The following is a 25,651-nucleotide window of genomic DNA, read 5'->3' on the forward strand; positions in this document are numbered from 1 at the left end:
AGATTGTTAAGGTATAGTGGTTTCTGAATTGAACTTCCATTTTTAATTTTATGCAACTTTCATTTTTATTTTTATTCTACTTCCATTTTAATTCAATTTACTTTCCTATTAAACTTCTTTTTTTATTTAATTTCCAAATAGATCGCTAAGGTATAGTGGTTTCTGGATTGAACTTCCATTTCCAATTTTATGCAACTTTCATTTTTATTTATATTCTACTTCCATTTTATTCAATTTACTTTTCTATTAAACTTCCTTTTTTATTTAATTTCCAAATAGATCGTTAAGGTATAGTGGTTACTGGAATGAACTTCCATTTTTAATTTTCTGCAACTTCCATTTTTATTTTTATTTAACTTCCTTTTTTATTCAAACTTCATTTCTACTCAACTTCCTTTTTTATTTAATTTCCAAATAGATCGTTAAGGTATAGTGGTTTTTGGATTGAACTTCTATTTTTAATTTTATGCAACTTTCATTTTTATTTTTACTCAACTCCCATTTTTTTCAATTTACTTTCCTATTTAACTTCATTTTTTATTTAATTTCCAAATAGATCGTTAAGGTATAGTGGTTTCTGGAATGAACTTCCATTTTTAATTTTCTGCAACTTCCATTTTTATTTTTATTTAACTTCTTTTTTATTCAAGCTTCATTTCTACTCAACTTCCTTTTTTATTTAATTTCCAAATAGATCGTTAAGGTATAGTGGTTTTTGGATTGAACTTCCATTTTTAATTTTATGCAACTTTCATTTTTATTTTTACTCAAGTTCCATTTTTTTCAATTTACTTTCCTATTTAACTTCATTTTTTATTAAATTTCCAAATAGATCGTTAAGATATAGTGGTTTGTGGATTGAACTTCCACTTTTAATTTTATGCAACTTTCATTTTTATTTTTATTCAACTTCCATTTTTATTCAATTTACTTTTTTATTAAACTTCATTTTTTATTAAATTTCCAAATAGATCGTTAAGGTAAAGTGGTTTCTGGATTGAACTTCCTTACTTAATTTTCTGCAACTTTCATTTTTATTTTTATTCAACTTCCATTTTTATTCAATTTACTTTTCTGTTAAACTTCCTTTTTTATTTAATTTCCAAATAGATTGTTAAGGTATAGTGGTTTCTGAATTGAACTTCCATTTTTAATTTTATGCAACTTTCATTTTTATTTTTATTCTACTTCCGTTTTAATTAAATTTACTTTCCTATTAAACTTCCTTTTTTTATTTAATTTCCAAATAGATCGTTAAGGTAAAGTGGTTTCTGGATTGAACTTCCATATTTAATTTTTTGCAACATTCATTTTTATTTTTATTCAACTTCCATTTTTATTCAATTTACTTTTCTGTTAAACTTCGTTTTTTATTTAATTTCCAAATAGATTGTTAAGGTATAGTGGTTTCTGAATTGAACTTCCATTTTTAATTTTATGCAACTTTCATTTTTATTTTTATTCTACTTCCATTTTAATTCAATTTACTTTCCTATTAAACTTCCTTTTTTATTTAATTTCCAAATAGATCGCTAAGGTATAGTGGTTTCTGGATTGAACTTCCCTTTTCAATTTTATGCAACTTTCATTTTTATTTATATTCTAATTCCATTTTTATTCAATTTACTTTTCTATTAAACTTTTTTTTTTTTATTTAATTTCCAAATAGATCGTTAAGGTATAGTGGTTTCTGGAATGAACTTCCATTTTTAATTTTCTGCAACTTCCATTTTTATTTTTATTTAACTTCCTTTTTTATTTAATTTCCAAATAGATCGTTAAGGTATAGTGGTTTTTGGATTGAACTTCCATTTTTAATTTTATGCAACTTTCATTTTTATTTTTACTCAACTTCCTTTTTTGTTCAATTTACTTTCCTATTTAACTTCATTTTTTATTTAATTTCCAAATAGATCGTTAAGGTATGGTGGTTTGTGGATTGAACTTCCATTTTTAATTTTATGCAACTTTCATTTTTATTTTTATGCAACTTCCATTTTTATTCAATTTACTTTTCTATTAAACTTTCTTTTTTATTTAATTTCCAAATAGATCGTTAAAGTAAAGTGGTTTCTGGATTGAACTTCCATATTTAATTTTCTGCAACTTTCATTTTTATTTTTATTGAACTTCCATTTTTATTCAATTTACTTTTCTGTTAAACTTCCTTTTTTATTTAAATTCCAAATAGATTGTTAAGGTATAGTGGTTTCTGAATTGAACTTCCATTTTTAATTTTATGCAACTTTCATTTTTATTTTTATTCTTCTTCCATTTTAATTCAATTTACTTTCCTATTAAACTTCCTTTTTTATTTAATTTCCAAATAGATTGTTAAGGTATAGTGGTTTCTGAATTGAACTTCCATTTTTAATTTTATGGAACTTTCATTTTTATTTTTATTCAACTTCCATTTTTATTCAATTTCCTATTCTATTAAACTTCCTTTTTTATTGAATTTCCAAATAGATCGTTAAGGTAAAGTGGTTTCTAGTTTGAACTTCCATATTTAATTTTCTGCAACTTTCATTTTTATTTTTATTCAACTTCCATTTTTATTCAATATACTTTTCTGTTAAACTTCCTTTTTTATTTAATTTCCAAATACATTGTTATGGTATAGTGGTTTCTGAATTGAATTTCCATTTTTAATTTTATGCAACTTTCATTTTTATTTTTATTCTACTTCCATTTTAATTCAATTTACTTTCCTATTGAACTTCTTTTTTTATTTAATTTCCAAACAGATCGCTAAGGTATAGTGGTTTCTGGATTGAACTTCCATTTTCAATTTTATGCAACTTTTATTTTTATTTATATTCTACATCCATTTTTATTCAATTTACTTTTCTATTACACTTCCTTTTTTATTTAATTTCCATATAGATCGTTAAGGTATAGTGGTTTCTCGAATGAACTTCCATTTTCAATTTTCTGCAACTTCCATTTTTATTATTACTTAACTTCCTTTTTTTATTCAAGTTTCTTTTCTACTCAACATCCTTTTTTATTTAATTTCCAAATAGATCGTTAAGGTATAGTGGTTTTTCGATTAAACTTCTATTTTTAATTTTATGCAACTTTCATTTTTATTTTAATTCAACTTCCATTTTTATTCAATTTACTTTTCTATTAAACTTCCTTTTTTATTTAATTTCCAAATAGATCGTTAAGGAAAAGTGGTTTCTGGATTGAACTTCCATATTTAATTTTCTACAACTTCCATTTTTATTCAATTTACTTTTCTGTTAAACTTCCTTTTTTATTTAATTTCCAAATAGATTGTTAAGGTATTCTGAATTGAACTTCCATTTTTAATTTTATGCAACTTTCACTTTTATTTTTATTCTACTTCCATTTTAATTCAATTTACTTTCCTATTAAACTTCTTTTTTTATTTAATTTCCAAATAGATCGCTAAGGTATAGTGGGTTCTGGATTGAACTTCCATTTTCAATTTTATGCAACTTTCATTTTTATTTATATTCTACTTCCATTTTTATTCAATTTACTTTTCTATTAAACTTCCTTTTTTATTTAATTTCCAAATAGATCGTTAAGGTATAGTATTTTCTGGAATGAACTTCCATTTTTAATTTTCTGCAACTTCCATTTTTATTTTTATTTAACTTCTTTTTTTATTCAAGCTTCATTTCTACTCAACTTCCTTTTTTATTTAATTTCCAAATAGATCGTTAAGGTATAGTGGTTTTTGGATTGAACTTCTATTTTTAATTTTATGCACTTTCATTTTTATTCAATTTACTTTTCTATTAAACTTCCTTTTTTCTTTAATTTCCAAATAGATCGTTAAGGTAAAGTGGTTTCTGGATTGAACTTCCATATTTAATTTTCTGCAACTTTCATTTTTATTTTTATTCAACTTTCATTTTTATTTAATTTACTTTTCTGTTAAACTTCCTTTTTTATTTAATTTCCAAATAGATTGTTAAGGTATAGTGGTTTCTGAATTGAACTTCCATTTTTAATTTTATGCAACTTTCATTTTTATTTTTATTCTACTTCCATTTTAATTCAATTTACTTTCCTATTAAACTTCCTTTTTTATTTAATTTCCAAATAGATCGCTAAGGTATAGTGGGTTAGGGATTGAACTTACATTTTCAATTTTATGCAACTTTCATTTTTATTTTTATTCTACTTCCATTTTAATTCAATTTACTTTGCTATTAAACTTCCTTTTTTATTTAATTTCCAAATAGATCGTTAAGGTATAGTGGTTTCTGAATTGAACTTCTATTTTTAATTTTTTGCAACTTTCATTTTTATTTTTATTCAACTTCCATTTTTATTCAATTTACTTTTCTATTAAACTTCCTTTTTTCTTTAATTTCCAAATAGATCGTTAAGGTAAAGTGGTTTCTGGATTGAACTTCCACATTTAATTTTCTGCAACTTTCATTTTTATTTTTATTCAACTTCCATTTTTATTTAATTTACTTTTCTGTTAAACTTCCTTTTTTATTTAATTTCCAAATAGATTGTTAAGGTATAGTGGTTTCTGAATTGAACTTCCATTTTTAATTTTATGCAACTTTCATTTTTATTTTTATTCTACTTCCATTTTAATTCAATTTACTTTCCTATTAAACTTCCTTTTTTATTTAATTTCCAAATAGATTGTTAAGGTATAGTGGTTTCTGAATTGAACTTCCATTTTTAATTTTATGCAACTTTCATTTTTATTTTTATTCATCTTCCATTTTTATTCAATTTCCTATTCTATTAAACTTCCTTTTTTATTGAATTTCCAAATAGATCGTTAAGGTAAAGTGGTTTCTGGTTTGAACTTCCATATTTAATTTTCTGCAACTTTCATTTTTATTTTTATTCAACTTCCATTTTTATTCAATTTACTTTTCTGTTAAACTTCCTTTTTTATTTAATTTCCAAATGCATTGTTATGGTATAGTGGTTTCTGAATTGAACTTCCACTTTTAATTTTATGCAACTTTCATTTTTATTTTTATTCTACTTCCATTTTAATTCAATTTACTTTCCTATTAAACTTCTTTTTTTGTTTAATTTCTAAACAGATCGCTAAGGTATAGTGGTTTCTGGATTGAACTTCCATTTTCAATTTTATGCAACTTTCAATTTTATTTATATTCTACTTCCATTTTTATTCAATTTACTTTTCTATTAAACTTCCTTTTTTATTTAATTTCCATATAGATCGTTAAGGTATAGTGGTTTCTTGAATGAACTTCCATTTTCAATTTTCTGCAAGTTCCATTTTTATTATTATTTAACTTTCTTTTTTTATTCAAGTTTCTTTTCTACTCAACATCCTTTTTTATTTAATTTCCAAATAGATCGTTAAGGTATAGTGGTTTTTGGATTGAACTTCTATTTTTTATTTTATGCAACTTTCATTTTTATTTTTATTCAACTTCCATTTTTATTCAATTTACTTTTCTATTAAACTTCCTTTTTTATTTAATTTCCAAATAGATCGTTAAGGTAAAGTGGTTTCTGGATTGAACTTCCATATTTAATTTTCTACAACTTCCATTTTTATTTAATTTACTTTTCTGTTAAACTTCCTTTTTTATTTAATTTCCAAATAGATTGTTAAGGTATAGTGGTTTCTGAATTGAACTTCCATTTTTAATTTTATGCAACTTTCACTTTTATTTTTATTCTACTTCCATTTTAATTCAATTTACTTTCCTATTAAACTTCCTTTTTTATTTAATTTCCAAATAGATTGTTAAGGAATAGTGGTTTCTGAATTGAACTTCCATTTTTAATTTTATGGCACTTTCATTTTTACTTTTATTCTACTTCCATTTTAATTCAATTTACTTTCCTATTAAACTTCCTTTTTTATTTAATTTCCAAATAGATCGCTATGGTATAGTGGTTTCTGGATTGAACTTCCCTTTTCAATTTTATGCAACTTTCATTTTTATTTATATTCTAATTCCATTTTTATTCAATTTACTTTTCTATTAAACTTCTTTTTTTATTTAATTTCCAAATAGATCGTTAAGGTATAGTGGTTTCTGGAATGAACTTCCATTTTTAATTTTCTGCAACTTCCATTTTTATTTTTATTGAACTTCCTATTTTATTCAATTTACTTTTCTGTTAAACTTCCTTTTTTATTTAATTTCCAAATAGATCGTTAAGGTATAGTGGTTTTTAGAATGAACTTCCATTTTTAATTTTATGCAACTTTCATTTTTATTTTTACTCAACTTCCATTTTTGTTCAATTTACTTTCCTATTTAACATCATTTTTTATTTAATTTCCAAATAGATCGTTAAGGTATAGTGGTTTGTGGATTGAACTTCCATTTTTAATTTTATGCAACTTTCATTTTTATTTTTATTCAACTTCCATTTTTATTCAATTTACTTTTCTATTAAAACTTCCTTTTTTCTTTAATTTCCAAATAGATCGTTAAGGTAAAGTGGTTTCTGGATTGAACTTCCATATTTAATTTTCTGCAAGTTTCATTTTTATTTTTATTCAACTTCCATTTTTATTTAATTTACTTTTCTGTTAAACTTCCTTTTTTATTTAATTTCCAAATAGATTGTTAAGGTATAGTGGTTTCTGAATTGAACTTCCATTTTTAATTTTATGCAACTTTCATTTTTATTTTTATTCTACTTCCATTTTAATTCAATTTACTTTCCCATTAAACTTCCTTTTTTATTTAATTTCCAAATAGATTGTTAAGGTATAGTGGTTTCTGAATTGAACTTCCATTTTTAATTTTATGCAACTTTCATTTTTATTTTTATTCAACTTCCATTTTTATTCAATTTGCTATTCTATTAAACTTCCTTTTTTATTGAATTTCCAAATAGATCGTTAAGGTAAAGTGGTTTCTGGTTTGAACTTCCATATTTAATTTTCTTCAACTTTCATTTTTATTTTTATTCAACTTCCATTTTTATTCAATTTACTTTTCTGTTAAACTTCCTTTTTTATTTAATTTCCAAATACATTGTTATGGTATAGTGGTTTCTGAATTGAACTTTCATTTTTAATTTTATGCAACTTTCATTTTTATTTTTATTCTACTTCCATTTTAATTCAATTTACTTTCCTATTAAACTTCCTTTTTTATTTAATTTCCAAACAGATCGCTAAGGTATAGTGGTTTCTGGATTGAACTTCCATATTCAATTTTATGCAACTTTCATTTTTATTTTTATTCTACTTCCATTTTTATTCAATTTACTTTTCTATTAAACTTCCTTTTTTATTTAATTTCCATATAGATCGTTAAGGTATAGTGGTTTCTTGAATGAACTTCCATTTTCAATTTTCTGCAAGTTCCATTTTTATTATTATTTAACTTCCTTTTTTTATTCAAGTTTCTTTTCTACTCAACATCCTTTTTTATTTAATTTCCAAATAGGTCGTTAAGGTATAGTGGTTTTTGGATTGAACTTCTATTTTTAATTTTATGCAACTTTCATTTTTATTTTTATTCAACTTCCATTTTTATTCAATTTACTTTTCTATTAAACTTCCTTTTTTATTTAATTTCCAAATAGATCGTTAAGGTAAAGTGGTTTCTGGATTGAACTTCCATATTTAATTTTCTACAACTTCCATTTTTATTCAATTTACTTTTCTGTTAAACTTTCTTTTTTATTTAATTTCCAAATAGATTGTTAAGGTATAGTGGTTTCTGAATTGAACTTCCATTTTTAATTTTATGCAACTTTGACTTTTATTTTTATTCTACTTCTATTTTAATTCAATTTACTTTCCTATTAAACTTCCTTTTCTATTTAATTTCCAAATAGATCGTTAAGGTATAATGGGTTCTGGATTGAACTTCCATTTTCAATTTTATGCAACTTTCATTTTTATTTATATTCTACTTCCATTTTTATTCAATTTACTTTTCTATTAAACTTCCTTTTTTATTTAATTTCCAAATAGATCGTTAAGGTATAGTGGTTTCTGGAATGAACTTCCATTTTTAATTTTCTGCAACTTCCATTTTTATTTTTATTTAACTTCCTTTTTTATTCAAGCTTCATTTCTACTCAACTTCCTTTTTTATTTAATTTCCAAATAGATCGTTAAGGTATAGTGGTTTTTGGATTGAACTTCCATTTTAAATTTTATGCAACTTTCATTTTTATTTTTACTCAACTTCCATTTTTGTTCAATTTACTGTCCTATTTACCTTCATTTTTTATTTAATTTCCAAATAGATCGTTCAGGTATAGTGGTTTGTGGATTGAACTTCCATTTTTAATTTTATGGAACATTCACTTTTTTTTTTATTCAACTTACATTTTTATTCAATTTACTTTTCTATTAAACTTCCTTTTTTATTTAATTTCCAAATATATCGTTAAGGTAAAGTGGTTTCTGGATTGAACTTCCATATTTAATTTTCTGCAACTTTCATTTTTATTTTTATTCAACTTCTATTTTTATTCAATTTACTTTTCTGTTAAACTTTCTTTTTTATTTGATTTCCAAATAGATTGTTAAGGTATAGTGGTTTCTGAATTGAACTTCCATTTTTAATTTTATGCAACTTTCATTTTTATTTTTATTCTACTTCCATTTTAATTCAATTTACTTTCCTATTAAACTTCCTTTTTTATTTAATTTCCAAATAGATCGCTAAGGTATAGTGGTTTCTGGATTGAACTTCCATTTTCAATTTTATGCAACTTTCATTTTTATTTATATTCTACTTCCATTTTATTCAATTTACTTTTCTATTAAACTTCCTTTTTTATTTTATTTCCAAATAGATCGTTAAGGTATAGTTGTTTCTGGAATGAACTTCCTTTTTTAATTTTCGGCAACTTCCATTTTTATTTTTATTTAACTTCCTTTTTTATTCAAGCTTCATTTCTACTCAACTTCCTTTTTTATTTAATTTCCAAATAGGTCGTTAAGGTATAGTGGTTTTTGGATTGAACTTCTATTTTTAATTTTATGCAACTTTCATTTTTATTTTTACTCAACTTCCATTTTTTTCAATTTACTTTCCTTTTTAACTTCATTTTTTATTTATTTTCCAAATAGATCGTTAAGGTATAGTGGTTTCTGGAATGAACTTCCATTTTTAATTTTCTGCAACTTCCATTTTTATTTTTATTTAACTTCCTTTTTTATTCAAGCTTCATTTCTACTCAACTTCCTTTTTTATTTAATTTCCAAATAGATCGTTAAGGTATAGTGGTTTCTGGATTGAACTTCCATTTTTAATTTTCTGCAACTTCCATTTTTATTTTTATTTAACTTCCTTTTTTATTTAATTTCCAAATAGATCGTTAAGGTATAGTGGTTTTTGGATTGAACTTCCATTTTTAATTTTATGCAACTTTCATTTTTATTTTTACTCAACTTCCATTTTTGTTCAATTTACTTTCCTATTTAACTTCATTTTTTATTTAATTTCCAAATAGATCGTTAAGGTATAGTGGTTTGTGGATTGAACTTCCATTTTTAATTTTATGCAACTTTCATTTTTATTTTTATTCAACTTCCATTTTTATTCAACTTACTTTTCTATTAAACTTCCTTTTTTATTTAATTTCCAAATAGATCGTTAAGGTAAAGTGGTTTCTGGATTGAACTTCCATATTTAATTTTCTGTAACTTTCATTTTTATTTTTATTCAACTTCCATTTTTATTCAATTTACTTTTCTGTTAAACTTCTTTTTTTATTTAATTTCCAAATAGATTGTTCAGGTATAGTGGTTTCTGAATTGAACTTCCATTTTTAATTTTATGCAACTTTCATTTTTCTTTTTATTCTACTTCCATTTTAATTCAATTTACTTTCCTATTAAACTTCCTTTTTTATTTAATTTCCAAATAGTTCGCTAAGGTATAGTGGTTTCTGGATTGAACTTCCCTTTTCAATTTTATGCAACTTTCATTTTTATTTATATTCTAATTCCATTTTTATTCAATTTACTTTTCTATTAAACTTCTTTTTTTATTTAATTTTCAAATAGATCGTTAAGGTATAGTGGTTTCTGGAATGAACTTCCATTTTTAATTTTCTGCAACTTCCATTTTTATTTTTATTTAACTTCCTTTTTTATTTAATTTCCAAATAGATCGTTAAGGTATAGTGGTTTTTGGATTGAACTTCCATTTTTAATTTTATGCAACTTTCATTTTTATTTTTACTCAACTTCCATTTTTGTTCAATTTACTTTCCTATTTAATTTCATTTTTTATTAAATTTCCAAATAGATCGTTAAGGTATAGTGGTTTGTGGATTGAACTTCCATTTTTAATTTTATGCAACTTTCATTTTTATTTTTATTCAACTTCCATTTTTATTCAATTTACTTTTCTATTAAACTTCCTTTTTTATTTAATTTCCAAATAGATCGTTAAGGTAAAGTGGTTTCTGGATTGAACTTCCATATTTAATTTTCTGTAACTTTCATTTTTATTTTTATTCAACTTCCATTTTTATTCAATTTACTTTTCTGTTAAACTTCCTTTTATATTTAAATTCCAAATAGATTGTTAAGGTATAGTGGTTTCTGAATTGAACTTCCATTTTTAATTTTATGCAACTTTCATTTTTATTTTTATTCTACTTCCATTTTAATTCAATTTACTTTCCTATTAAACTTCCTTTTTTATTTAATTTCCAAATAGATTGTATAGCGATCCCGGGTTTTACCCTTGTTGTACAGTGATCCGGACATGTGTCCGTGGATGTTGGTAGTTGTTATTATCGTGTTTACATTCCTTTTACTTCATATTTGAGTTACAGGATGTGTTGGGCAGGTTTGTTACAGGTTGGTTGTGTTTGGGAACCAAGTGTTGCTGCCCAGATTTTTGGACCTTCGCTCGAGCGAGGAGTTTGTCGCTCGAGCGAGAGTTGAGTTGTGTCTGGTGGGTCGAGCCAGAGTGGCTCGCTCGAGCGAGCGGTTGCACCTGGTTCTGGACCTGAAAGTTGCCATTCTTGGCTCGAGCGAGCTTCCTTCGCTCGAGCGGTCTGGGTTTTTCTTCGCTCGATCGAGAACTTCTTGGCTCGAGCGAGAGTTTCTGTGTCTGGTCGCTCGAGCGACTAAGGCTTCGCTCGAGCGAGCGTGTTTTATATCAGCGGACAGCAGCGTTTTTGAACTTAACATTTGCACTTCCTTTTTCTTCCAAAACCTAAATCCGAGCCTCTCTCACTCTAAACTTACACTCTCTCTAAGATTTGATCTCCCTAGGGTGTGAATCTAGCCTAGGGCCTTTGTTAAAAAGATAGAGGGTGTTGAGAGCTTCGTTTTAATCTGAAAAAGTTTGGATTTGGAGCACGTTGATCTTCGAGTCTTCATCTCCTTTTTGGCTAAAACTTCAAGGTAGGGATATCCTACTCCTCTCTATGGATTTTGTCTTTAAATTTTAGTATTTTGAGATGTTGGGCTTGGTTTGGTAATTTGGTGAAAGTTTGGGGCTTTTGTGTAATTTTACAAAAGTTGGGGTTTTATTCATAATAAACCTAGATGCATGTTTGGGAATAGAGAAATGGAATTAATGTTGAATCATTAATGAAAATGGGACCTAAGGGTTGAAATGGTAATTATGGAAAATGGCCCAATTACATTGTTTGATTAATTGGGATAATTAATTGGAAGAAATGAGGAAATGAAATGTTGATTGAATATCCATTTGTGCATTTATTTTCTGTATAGAAATAACTGCTTTGGGCTATCGGTGGAGGATAGTCGTCATTGTTGTAGACAATGCATGATGATTAGGCAAACTGAAACTAATCAATGGAATGTGTCATGGAATTTGACTGTTGTTAGAATACATTAATTGTATGTATTGAGTGATTGTATATAGAACCAATGTGTTTGTATACGTTGTGTGTAGAGGAGGAGATGGGGGATGTACTCCGCGGCTTAGGGGAAGATAGGGGATGTACCTCTAAACCGGATAGTGTTGGGAGAAGATAGTGGATGAACTCCGTAGATACAGCTCATATGCTTGTCTAGAGAAGTGAAGATAAAGCTCATATGCTTATCTGAATGTGGGATATTGTTGTTATACATATCTGTTGTGAAATGTGGATAGAGCTCTTATGCTTATCTGAATGTGGGATATTGTTGATATACATATCTGTTGTGAAATGTGGATATAGCTTATACGCTTATCTGTAAATGTGAGATATAGTTTTTATACATATCTGTCGAAATGATGATAGAGCTGACATGCTTATCTGTTGAAAAAGGGAAAATGAAAAGTAACTTGGACTCTTAAGTCGTATGACATAAAATGTGATTTATGTGAATGTATCAGTGTTAGCCATCTATCAATTGCTAATGTTTTAGTCATTTTCCATGGTTGGTTTAGTGTATTTCTACTGGGCTGCGGCTCACCCTATATGGGAATATCATTTTCAGGTACAGGTAGCATGCCACCTCCAAGGACTTAGCTTGGGAGGCTAGCGGCGGACATGTTTTGTCGTTTTACTTTTGATGTATTACATGTAACTTCAAGCCTAGGGCTTAATGTGTAAACGAGTTAGTACTCTTTTGTTGTAACCAAGTGTTAACTTGGAAAGCTGTAAGCCCGTAGGGCATTTTGTTTTGATGTTAACATGTAATACTTATGTAATGAAACTCTAATGAATAAAAGAATGTGGTTAGTTTATATGACAATGCATGTCTTAATTGATGGGTTTAATGTTTCTATTTTGAGGGCGTTACAACTTGGTATCAGAGCGTACCGGGTTCGAATACTTTGAGTACGTGGGAAGTGATTAGTATCACAATGGGTTTGTCTCGCTTGGTAGAGACTTAGATGTAGTATCATATGCTATGTGCTTACATGATAACATGCTTATGTGACTATGTGGGTATGGGATTTAATTTCTAGGATGTTGATTGGATCCTTGAGTTTCTGGGAGTCTTGTTGGAAAAGCACTTGATCAATGCTGTTTCTAACCGGAACTCTAGTAACGTCTCGGGACTATCATTATCCGGAAATGAAATTCGTAAGTGCTTATGTGTTTATGTGCTTATGTGGAGTGAACTACAGTTGTCCATGCATTAGGACGTGAGTGTTTAGTTTCGGCACATTTATGAATGTGCTAACGTTCTGTGTTGCCTTTATTAGGATGTCAGGACGAGGAAGAGGAGCTAGGCGTGGTAGACCTGCGAGGCAGGAGGTACCGTTACCGGAGGAAGTTCCAGCAGTGCAGGAGGGAGTTGGTCAGGCTAATGTGGCCGAGCCAGTGGGTCAGCAGGCTATGGGTGCCTTGGCTAGAGAGATAGTAGGAGCTTTGGGTATTCTTAGAGCTGGGAATCAGGCAGCTGAGACAGGGCCTTCTTTCTTGAAGAGGGAGTTTTTCCGGTCTAATCCGGATGAGTTTGTCGGGAATCCGAAGGAGCCACTGAAGGCTGATGAATGGTTAGAGCAAATGAGTAAGACGTTTGAGATGCTTGGCATCGAGGACGGAGCACTGAAAGTGACCTTGGCATCCTTCCAGCTGAAGGGAGATACGGGTCAATGGTGGAAGTACGAGAAGACTCGTGTTGGTGGTACTTGGGAGGCATTTGTGAATGCTTTTCAGGAGAGGTTTTTGTCTGCTGCAGCTAGGGAGAAGCTGAGGGATCAGTTTAGCCGGCTTAAACAGCAGGGCTTGTCAGTGGCCGAGTTTGAGGCTACTTTTACTAGTCTGTCCAGGTTTGCACCGGAACTGGTGGCGTCTGAGGAACGCCGTTGCTATGAGTTTGAGCGGAAGTTGAGGCGGGGCCTCAAGTTGAGAGTTGGTGGGTCATACATTCGAGAGTATAGACACCTGGTAGATGCCGCTGCTCATATGGAGATTATGATGCAGGAAGAGGAGGAAGAACAGAGGGGCTCCAAGAGGAGCCAGGATAGTCAGAGTGATGGCAGGAGACAGAAGGGTTATAACCCTCAGCAGTCTCAGGGTGCAGTCTCTAGATCAACCTTTCCAGTGCCGAGTGCAGGCTCGGGGAGAGGCAGTCAGGGGGAGTTTACTTGTTATAAGTGTGGCCAGCTGGGTCACAAGGTTTCTGTTTGCCCGCAGAAGGGTGGAGGTCAGAAAGCTGCTTCTTCTTCAGCTAGACCGCAGAGTCAGAGTTTGGGCAGGGGGCAGCCCTTGTCTTGTTATCAGTGTGGACAGCCTGGGCACCTGAAGAGGTTTTGCCCGCAGTTGAGTGCCACTTCGGGAGCGTCTGGTTCTAGGCAGACGCAGGGTTTTCAGCCAGCTCAGTCTGTGCAGGCCTCAAGGGCCAATCCGGGAGTTTCGTCATCCCAGTCTGTGCAGCAGTCTTTTGCTCCGAGAGGTGAGCAGGTAGACCAGGGGCCTACGGGGCGCGTGTATGCTGTTACCACGCAGGATTTAGTACCGGCTCCATCAGTGGTGAGAGGTACTTTTCTGTTTTGCAACTCGGTTGCTAGTGTGTTGATAGACACGAGTGCATCTCATTCTTTTGTATCTGCTGCATTTGCATCTGTTTTGGAATTGGAGTTAGCACAGTTAGCATCTCCTATTTGTGTGGTATCGCCTTTGGGTGGTGAGTTGGTTCTGAAACAGGGTGTTAGAGGATGTGATATAGAGGTCGCCGACTATAGGCTTCCTTTTCCGTTTGTTGTCATGCCCATGAAGGGTTTTGATGTTATTTTGGGTATGGACTGGCTATCGTCATACCGGGCTGTTATTGATTGCTACCGCCAGAGGGTCACGTTATGTACCTTGAGCGGGGAATGGTTCCATTTCTTGGGAGACCGGGTTGGTAGTGTTTTGCCACCGGGGTATGATTCGCGAGGGCGAAGTGAGCTTAGTGGTCTACTTGCTAGCTTTGAGAGTGGTGAGTATAGTGAGACCCAGATTGAGTTGCCGAGGGTGGTTTGTGAGTATTCGGAGGTCTTTCCCGAAGATCTTGTTAGTTTGCCACCTCACCGAGAGATAGAGTTCTCTATTGATTTAGTGCCTGGCACGACGCCAATTTCTATGGCACCTTACCGTTTTGCTCCAGCAGAGTTGGTTGAGTTGAAAGTTCAGCTCCAGGAATTGCTAGATAAGGGTTTTGTTCGCCCTAGTGTTTCGCCGTGGGGAGCACCGGCCCTCTTTGTTAAAAAGAAAGATGGTGCCTTGAGATTGTGTATTGACTACCGGAAGTTGAATCGGGCTACGGTTAAGAATAAGTACCCTATGCCCCGTATAGATGATTTGTTTGACCAGTTGAAGGGTTCCCGTTGTTTCTCTAAGATAGACTTGAGATCGGGTTACCACCAGCTGAGGGTCAGGGAGGAGGATATTCCTAAGACGGCATTCCGTACGCGGTATGGCCATTACGAGTTTCTGGTGATGCCATTCGGGCTTACCAATGCACCGGCAGTCTTTATGGACTTGATGAACCGGATTTTCCGGGAGTTCTTAGACCGATTTGTGGTTGTCTTCGTGGACGACATTCTTATTTATTCGTCTTCTGAGGAGGAGCACGATGAACACTTGAGAGTGGTGCTTGAGTTACTTAGAGCCCATAGGCTGTATGCCAAGTTTGGGAAGTGTGAGTTCTGGCTGAGGGAAGTTAAATTCTTAGGCCACGTGGTATCCGGAGAAGGGGTGTCTGTTGATACATCCAAGGTTGAGGCAGTGCAAGATTGGGCACAGCCTAAGAGTGTGTTTGAGATCCGCAGTTTTCTGGGATTAGCTGGGTATTACCGTCGGTTTGTGAAAGATTTCTCCAAGTTAGCGTCACCGTTGACTAGACTGACTCGGAAGGGAGTCAAGTTTGTGTGGAGTGAGACTTGTGAAAAGTCGTTCCAAGAGCTGAAAGTTAGATTGGCCACCGCTCCGGTGTTGATTATTCCGGAGAGGGGGTTGGGTTATGCGGTTTATTGTGATGCCTCACGAGAGGGTTTGGGTTGTGTGTTGATGCAAGAGGGGAAAGTGGTAGCTTATGGCTCACGTCAGTTGAAAATACACGAGAAGAATTACCCCACGCACGACCTAGAGTTAGCAGCTGTGATCTTTGCCTTGAAAATCTGGAGGCACTACCTTTATGGTGAGAAGTTCGAGGTGTTCTCGGACCACAAGAGTTTGAAGTATCCGTTTACACAGAGAGACTTGAATTTGAGGCAGAGGAGGTGGATGGAGTTCATCGAGGATTATGATTTTGAGTTGCATTATCATCCGGGAAAGGCCAATGTTGTGGCTGATGCCCTTAGTAGGAAATCCATTGGTGATGTAGCTAGTATAGCCATCCGGGAATGGGAGATGTTGGGAGCACTTGGTGAGTTTGATTTGCTACTGGGCGAATCTGTTGAGGCTGCGGCCTTGTTTTCTGTTGTTGCGCAGCCTACGCTTGTGATTAGAGTGTTAGAGGCATAGAGAGGTGACCTTGAGGTAGAATCCCTCCGAGAGAAGATCTCCAGTGGGAAAGTTGAGAAGGGTTTGACGGTGTATCCCAACCTGAGTGTGAGATACCGAGACCGTTTGTTTGTACCGGAGTCTTGCCGAGAGGAAGTACTCCGAGAGTTTCATCATTCGCGCCTTGCGGTGCATCCGGGAGGTACTAAGACGTATCAGGATTTGGGTCGCCAGTTTTGGTGGCGAGGTATGAAGAGAGATGTGGCTGTTTTCGTATCGAAGTGCCTTACTTGCCAGCAAGTGAAGGCCGAGCATCAGAGGCCAGCGGGTTTGTTGCAACCCTTGCCTATTGCCGAGTGGAAGTGGGAGCATGTCACTATGGACTTCGTTGTAGGTCTTCCGAGGACTCAGCGGGGTAGTGATGCTATTTGGGTGGTTGTAGACCGGTTGACTAAGTCGGCGCACTTTATTCCTATGTGCGTGAAAGATTCGGTAGACCATCTTGCTGACTTGTATATTCGGGACGTAGTGAGATTGCACGGGGTCCCAGTGACGATCGTCTCAGATAGAGATCCTCGTTTTACTGCTAGGTTGTGGCAGAGTTTGCAGAGTGCCTTGGGCACTAAGTTGACCTTTAGTACGGCCTATCATCCTCAGACTGACGGACAGTCCGAGCGTACTATTCAGATCCTCGAGGATATGCTTCGGGGTTGTGTCCTGGACTTCAGTGGGACGTGGGAGAGGCACTTGCCATTGGTAGAGTTTGCCTACAACAACAGTTTTCAGTCTAGCATCGGTATGGCACCGTTTGAGGCCTTGTATGGCCGACCGTGTAGGTCTCCAGTTTGTTGGGCCGAGGTGGGTGATGCACCTTTGTTGGGTCCGGTGTTGGTTAGGGAGACGACGGAGAAAGTTGAGCTTATCCGTAGGAGGCTTGTTACAGCCCAGAGTCGTCAAAAATCTTATGCCGACCGTAGGAGGAGGCCTTTGGCGTTTGAGGTAGGTGATCATGTCTGTCTGAAGATATCACCTAGGCGAGGCTTGATGAGGTTTGGGAAGAGTGGAAAGTTATCCCCTCGGTTTATTGGTCCTTTTGAGATCCTTGAGAGAGTTGGCGAGGTTGCCTATCGGTTAGCCTTACCGCCGCAGTTGTCCGGAGTGCATGACGTGTTTCATGTGAGTATGCTTCGGAAGTATGAGCCAGATCCATCACATGTGTTGGATTGGACCGATTTAGAGGTAGATGAGGATGCCTCGTATGAGGAGAGACCGGTTCGGGTCTTGGATAGGCGGGATCAGGTCCTGCGTGGCAAGACTATTCCTTTGGTGAAAGTCTTGTGGAAACATCACGGAGTAGAGGAAGCCACTTGGGAACGTGAGTTGGAAGTCCACGACAAATATCCGGACTTGTTTGTTGATATGGGATCTTGTATTTAATTTTGAGAAATTGTTGAACTTAAGAGCTTTTATATATGTCTTAGGTTGTGAAACATTGAAAATGTTTTGGTTTATTGGAAGTATGTTTTGGAACTTGCCTCATATGGAAGTTGAATGTAACATTGTATATGTTGAATATATTGTTGAAATTGGAAAGATAGTGCATAATGTTGATGCATGTTGAAAGTACATATGTTGTTTTACATATTGTGAAATGTCTCTTGTTAAAGGGATGGGATGACCGGTAATGGGTCGAATTGTTGAATGTTAGAATTGTAACATTGTCTAAAATGGAGGAAAACCTGTTTTTTGAAAACTTGTGCTTAATTTCGGGGACGAAATTCTTTAAGGGGGGGAGGTTATAGCGATCCCGGGTTTTACCCTTGTTGTACAGTGATCCGGACATGTGTCCGTGGATGTTGGTAGTTATTATTATCGTGTTTACATTCCTTTTACTTCATATTTGAGTTACAGGATGTGTTGGGCAGGTTTGTTACAGGTTGGTTGTGTTTGGGAACCAAGTGTTGCTGCCCAGATTTTTGGACCTTCGCTCGAGCGAGGAGTTTGTCGCTCGAGCGAGAGTTGAGTTGTGTCTGGTGGGTCGAGCCAGAGTGGCTCGCTCGAGCGAGCGGTTGCACCTGGTTCTGGACCTGAAAGTTGCCATTCTTGGCTCGAGCGAGCTTCCTTCGCTCGAGCGGTCTGGGTTTTTCTTCGCTCGATCGAGAACTTCTTGGCTCGAGCGAGAGTTTCTGTGTCTGGTCGCTCGAGCGACTAAGGCTTCGCTCGAGCGAGCGTGTTTTATATCAGCGGACAGCAGCGTTTTTGAACTTAACATTTGCACTTCCTTTTTCTTCCAAAACCTAAATCCGAGCCTCTCTCACTCTAAACTTACACTCTCTCTAAGATTTGATCTCCCTAGGGTGTGAATCTAGCCTAGGGCCTTTGTTAAAAAGATAGAGGGTGTTGAGAGCTTCGTTTTAATCTGAAAAAGTTTGGATTTGGAGCACGTTGATCTTCGAGTCTTCATCTCCTTTTTGGCTAAAACTTCAAGGTAGGGATATCCTACTCCTCTCTATGGATTTTGTCTTTAAATTTTAGTATTTTGAGATGTTGGGCTTGGTTTGGTAATTTGGTGAAAGTTTGGGGCTTTTGTGTAATTTTACAAAAGTTGGGGTTTTATTCATAATAAACCTAGATGCATGTTTGGGAATAGAGAAATGGAATTAATGTTGAATCATTAATGAAAATGGGACCTAAGGGTTGAAATGGTAATTATGGAAAATGGCCCAATTACATTGTTTGATTAATTGGGATAATTAATTGGAAGAAATGAGGAAATGAAATGTTGATTGAATATCCATTTGTGCATTTATTTTCTGTATAGAAATAACTGCTTTGGGCTATCGGTGGAGGATAGTCGTCATTGTTGTAGACAATGCATGATGATTAGGCAAACTGAAACTAATCAATGGAATGTGTCATGGAATTTGACTGTTGTTAGAATACATTAATTGTATGTATTGAGTGATTGTATATAGAACCAATGTGTTTGTATACGTTGTGTGTAGAGGAGGAGATGGGGGATGTACTCCGCGGCTTAGGGGAAGATAGGGGATGTACCTCTAAACCGGATAGTGTTGGGAGAAGATAGTGGATGAACTCCGTAGATACAGCTCATATGCTTGTCTAGAGAAGTGAAGATAAAGCTCATATGCTTATCTGAATGTGGGATATTGTTGTTATACATATCTGTTGTGAAATGTGGATAGAGCTCTTATGCTTATCTGAATGTGGGATATTGTTGATATACATATCTGTTGTGAAATGTGGATATAGCTTATACGCTTATCTGTAAATGTGAGATATAGTTTTTATACATATCTGTCGAAATGATGATAGAGCTGACATGCTTATCTGTTGAAAAAGGGAAAATGAAAAGTAACTTGGACTCTTAAGTCGTATGACATAAAATGTGATTTATGTGAATGTATCAGTGTTAGCCATCTATCAATTGCTAATGTTTTAGTCATTTTCCATGGTTGGTTTAGTGTATTTCTACTGGGCTGCGGCTCACCCTATATGGGAATATCATTTTCAGGTACAGGTAGCATGCCACCTCCAAGGACTTAGCTTGGGAGGCTAGCGGCGGACATGTTTTGTCGTTTTACTTTTGATGTATTACATGTAACTTCAAGCCTAGGGCTTAATGTGTAAACGAGTTAGTACTCTTTTGTTGTAACCAAGTGTTAACTTGGAAAGCTGTAAGCCCGTAGGGCATTTTGTTTTGATGTTAACATGTAATACTTATGTAATGAAACTCTAATGAATAAAAGAATGTGGTTAGTTTATATGACAATGCATGTCTTAATTGATGGGTTTAATGTTTCTATTTTGAGGGCGTTACAACTTGGTATCAGAGCGTACCGGGTTCGAATACTTTGAGTACGTGGGAAGTGATTAGTATCACAATGGGTTTGTCTCGCTTGGTAGAGACTTAGATGTAGTATCATATGCTATGTGCTTACATGATAACATGCTTATGTGACTATGTGGGTATGGGATTTAATTTCTAGGATGTTGATTGGATCCTTGAGTTTCTGGGAGTCTTGTTGGAAAAGCACTTGATCAATGCTGTTTCTAACCGGAACTCTAGTAACGTCTCGGGACTATCATTATCCGGAAATGAAATTCGTAAGTGCTTATGTGTTTATGTGCTTATGTGGAGTGAACTACAGTTGTCCATGCATTAGGACGTGAGTGTTTAGTTTCGGCACATTTATGAATGTGCTAACGTTCTGTGTTGCCTTTATTAGGATGTCAGGACGAGGAAGAGGAGCTAGGCGTGGTAGACCTGCGAGGCAGGAGGTACCGTTACCGGAGGAAGTTCCAGCAGTGCAGGAGGGAGTTGGTCAGGCTAATGTGGCCGAGCCAGTGGGTCAGCAGGCTATGGGTGCCTTGGCTAGAGAGATAGTAGGAGCTTTGGGTATTCTTAGAGCTGGGAATCAGGCAGCTGAGACAGGGCCTTCTTTCTTGAAGAGGGAGTTTTTCCGGTCTAATCCGGATGAGTTTGTCGGGAATCCGAAGGAGCCACTGAAGGCTGATGAATGGTTAGAGCAAATGAGTAAGACGTTTGAGATGCTTGGCATCGAGGACGGAGCACTGAAAGTGACCTTGGCATCCTTCCAGCTGAAGGGAGATGCGGGTCAATGGTGGAAGTACGAGAAGACTCGTGTTGGTGGTACTTGGGAGGCATTTGTGAATGCTTTTCAGGAGAGGTTTTTGTCTGCTGCAGCTAGGGAGAAGCTGAGGGATCAGTTTAGCCGGCTTAAACAGCAGGGCTTGTCAGTGGCCGAGTTTGAGGCTACTTTTACTAGTCTGTCCAGGTTTGCACCGGAACTGGTGGCGTCTGAGGAACGCCGTTGCTATGAGTTTGAGCGGAAGTTGAGGCGGGGCCTCAAGTTGAGAGTTGGTGGGTCATACATTCGAGAGTATAGACACCTGGTAGATGCCGCTGCTCATATGGAGATTATGATGCAGGAAGAGGAGGAAGAACAGAGGGGCTCCAAGAGGAGCCAGGATAGTCAGAGTGATGGCAGGAGACAGAAGGGTTATAACCCTCAGCAGTCTCAGGGTGCAGTCTCTAGATCAACCTTTCCAGTGCCGAGTGCAGGCTCGGGGAGAGGCAGTCAGAGGGAGTTTACTTGTTATAAGTGTGGCCAGCTGGGTCACAAGGTTTCTGTTTGCCCGCAGAAGGGTGGAGGTCAGAAAGCTGCTTCTTCTTCAGCTAGACCGCAGAGTCAGAGTTTGGGCAGGGGGCAGCCCTTGTCTTGTTATCAGTGTGGACAGCCTGGGCACCTGAAGAGGTTTTGCCCGCAGTTGAGTGCCACTTCGGGAGCGTCTGGTTCTAGGCAGACGCAGGGTTTTCAGCCAGCTCAGTCTGTGCAGGCCTCAAGGGCCAATCCGGCAGTCTGTGCAACTTTCATTTTTATTTTTATTCTACTTCCATTTTAATTCAATTTACTTTCCTATTAAACTTCCTTTTTTATTTAATTTCCAAACAGATCGCTAAGGTATAGTGGTTTCTGGATTGAACTTCCATTTTCAATTTTATGCAACTTTCATTTTTATTTATATTCTACTTCCATTTTTATTCAATTTACTTTTCTATTAAACTTCCTTTTTTATTTAATTTCCATATAGATCGTTAAGGTATAGTGGTTTTTTGAATGAGCTTCCATTTTCAATTTTCTGCAAGTTCCATTTTTATTATTATTTAACTTCCCTTTTTTATTCAAGTTTCTTTTCTACTCAACATCCTTTTTTATTTAATTTCCAAATAGATCGTTAAGGTATAGTGGTTTTTGGATTGAACTTCTATTTTTAATTTTATGCAACTTTCATTTTTATTTTTATTCAACTTCCATTTTTATTCAATTTACTTTTCTATTAAACTTCCTTTTTTATTTAATTTCCAAATAGATCGTTAAGTTAAAGTGGTTTCTGGATTGAACTTCCATATTTAATTTTCTACAACTTCCATTTTTATTCAATTTACTTTTCTGTTAAACATCCTTTTTTATTTAATTTCCAAATAGATTGTTAAGGTATAGTGGTTTCTGAATTGAACTTCCATTTTTAATTTTATGCAACTTTCATTTTTATTTTTATTCTACTTCCATTTTAATTCAATTTACTTTCCTATTAAACTTCCTTTTTTATTTAATTTCCAAATAGATCGCTAAGGTATAGTGGTTTCTGGATTGAACTTCCATTTTCAATTTTATGCAACTTTCATTTTTATTTATATTCTACTTCCATTTTATTCAATTTACTTTTCTATTAAACTTCCTTTTTTATTTAATTTCCAAATAGATCGTTAAGGTATAGTGGTTTCTGGAATGAACTTCCATTTTTAATTTTCTGAAACTTCCATTTTTATTTTTATTTAACTTCCTTTTTTATTCAATTTACTTTTCTATTAAACTTCCTTTTTTATTTAATTTTCAAATAGATCGTTAAGGTATAGTGGTTTCTGGATTGAACTTCCATATTTAATTTTCTGCAACTTTCATTTTTATTTTTATTCAACTTCCATTTTTATTCAATTTACTTTTCTGTTAAACTTCCTTTTTTATTTAATTTCCAAATAGACTGTTAAGGTATAGTGGTTTCTGAATTGAACTTCCATTTTTAATTTTATGCAACTTTCATTTTTATTTTTATTCTACTTCCATTTTAATTCAATTTACTTTCCTATTAAACTTCCTTTTTTATTTAATTTCCAAATAGATTGTTAAGGTATAGTGGTTTCTGAATTGAACTTCCATTTTTAATTTTAAGCAACTTTCATTTTTATTTTTATTCAACTTCCATTTTTATTCAATTTCCTATTCTATTAAACTTCCTTTTTTATTGAATTTCCAAATAGATCGTTAAGCTAAAGTGGTTTCTGGTTTGAACTTCCATATTTAATTTTCTGCAACTTTCATTTTTATTTTTATTCAACTTCCATTTTTATTCAATTTACTTTTCTGTCAAACTTCCTTTTTTATTTAATTTCCAAATAGATTGTTATGGTATAGTGGTTCCTGAATTGAACTTCCATTTTTAATTTTATGCAACTTTCATTTTTATTTTTATTCTACTTCTATTTTAATTCAATTTGCTTTCCTATTAAACTTCCTTTTTTATTTAATTTCCAAACAGATCTCTAAGGTATAGTGGTTTCTGGATTGAACTTCCATTTTCAATTTTGTGCAACTTTCATTTTTATTTATATTCAACTTCCATTTTTATTCAATTTACTTTTCTATTAAACTTCCTTTTTTATTTAATTTCCATATAGATCGTTAAGGTATAGTGGTTTCTGGAATGAACTTCCATTTTTAATTTTCTGCAACTTCCATTTTTATTTTTATTTAACATCCTTTTTTATTCAAGTTTCATTTCTACTCAACTTCCTTTTTTATTTAATTTCCAAATAGATCGTTAAGGTATAGTGGTTTTTGGATTGAACTTCCATTTTTAATTTTATGCAACTTTCATTTTTATTTCTATTCAACTTCTATTTTTGTTCAATTTACTTTCCTATTTAACTTCCTTTTTTATTTAATTTCCAAATAGATCGTTAAGGTATAGTGATTTTTGGATTGAACTTCCATTTTTAATTTTATGCAACTTTCATTTTTATTTTTATTCAACTTCCATTTTTCTTCAATTTACTTTTCTATTAAAATTTCTTTTTTATTTAATTTCCAAATTAATCATTAAGGTATAGTGGTTTCTGGATTGAACTTCCATTTTTAATTTTATGCAACTTTCATTTTTATTCATATTCTACTTCCATTTTTGTTCAATTTACTTTCCTATTTAACTTCCTTTTTTATTTAATTTCCAAATAGATCCCTATGGTATAGTGGTTTGTGGATTGAACTTCCATTTTTAATTCTATGCAACTTTCATTTTTATTCATATTCTACTTCCATTTTTATTCATTTTACTTTTCTATTAAACTTTCTTTTCTATTTAATTTCCAAATTGATCATTAAGGTATAGTGGTTTCTGGATTGAACTTCCATTTTTAATTTTATGCAACTTTCATTTTTATTCATATTCTACTTCCATTTTTATTCAATTTACTTTTCTATTAAACTTTCTTTTTTATTTAATTTCCAAATAGATCGTTAAGCTATAATGGTTTCTGGAATGAACTTCCATTTTTAATTTTCTGCAGCTTCGATTTTTATTTTTATTTAACTTCCTTTTTTATTGAAGTTTATTTTCTACTCAATTTCCTTTTTTATTTAATTTCCAAATAGATCGTTAAGGTATAGTGGTTTCTGGATTGAACTTCCAAATTTAATTTTCTGCAACTTTCATTTTTATTTTTATTCAACTTCCATTTTTATTCAATTTACTTTTCTATTAAACTTCCTTTTTTATTTAATTTGCACACAGATTGTTAAGGTATAGTGGTTTCTGGATTGAACTTCCAGTTTTTGTTTTATGCAACTTTTCTTTTTATTTTTATTCTACTTCCATTTTTATTCAATTTACTTTTCTATTAAACATCTTTTTTTATTTAATTTCCAATTAGATTGTTAAGGTATAGTGGTTTGTTGAATGAACTTCCATTTTCAATTTTCTGCAACTTCCATTTTTATTATTATTTAACTTCCTTTTTTTATTCAAGTTTCTTTTCTTCTCAACTTCCTTTTTTATTTAATTTCCAAATAGATCGTTAAGGTATAGTGGTTTTTGGATTGAACTTCCAATTTTAATTTTATGCAACTTTCATTTTTATTTTTATTCAACTTCCATTTTATTCAATTTACTTTTCTATTAAACTTCCTTTTTTATTTAATTTCCAAATAGATCGTTAAGTTAAAGTGGTTTCTGAATTGAACTTCCATATTTAATTTTCTGCAACTTTCATTTTTATTTTTATTCAACTTCAATTTTTATTCAATTTACTTTTCTGTTAAACTTCCTTTTTTATTTAATTTCCAAATAGATTGTTAAGGTATAGTGGTTTCTGAATTGAACTTCCATTTTTAATTTTATGCAAGTTTCATTTTTATTTTTATTCTACTTCCATTTTAATTCAATTTACTTTCCTATTAAACTTCCTTTTTTATTTAATTTCCAAATAGATCGCTAAGGTACAGTGGTTTCTGGATTGAACTTCCGTTTTCAATTTTATGCAACTTTCATTTTTATTTATATTCTACTTCCATTTTTATTCAATTTACTTTTCTATTAAACTTCCTTTTTTATTTAATTTCCAAATAGATCGTTAAGGTATAGTGGTTTCTGGAATGAACTTCCATTTTTAATTTTCTACAACTTTCATTTTTATTTTTATTTAACTTCCTTTTTTATTCAAGCT

Source organism: Camellia sinensis, unplaced genomic scaffold, assembly GCF_055761805.1.
Source record: "Camellia sinensis isolate YWXY unplaced genomic scaffold, ASM5576180v1 Unanchor1, whole genome shotgun sequence".
Lineage (NCBI taxonomy): Eukaryota > Viridiplantae > Streptophyta > Magnoliopsida > Ericales > Theaceae > Camellia > Camellia sinensis.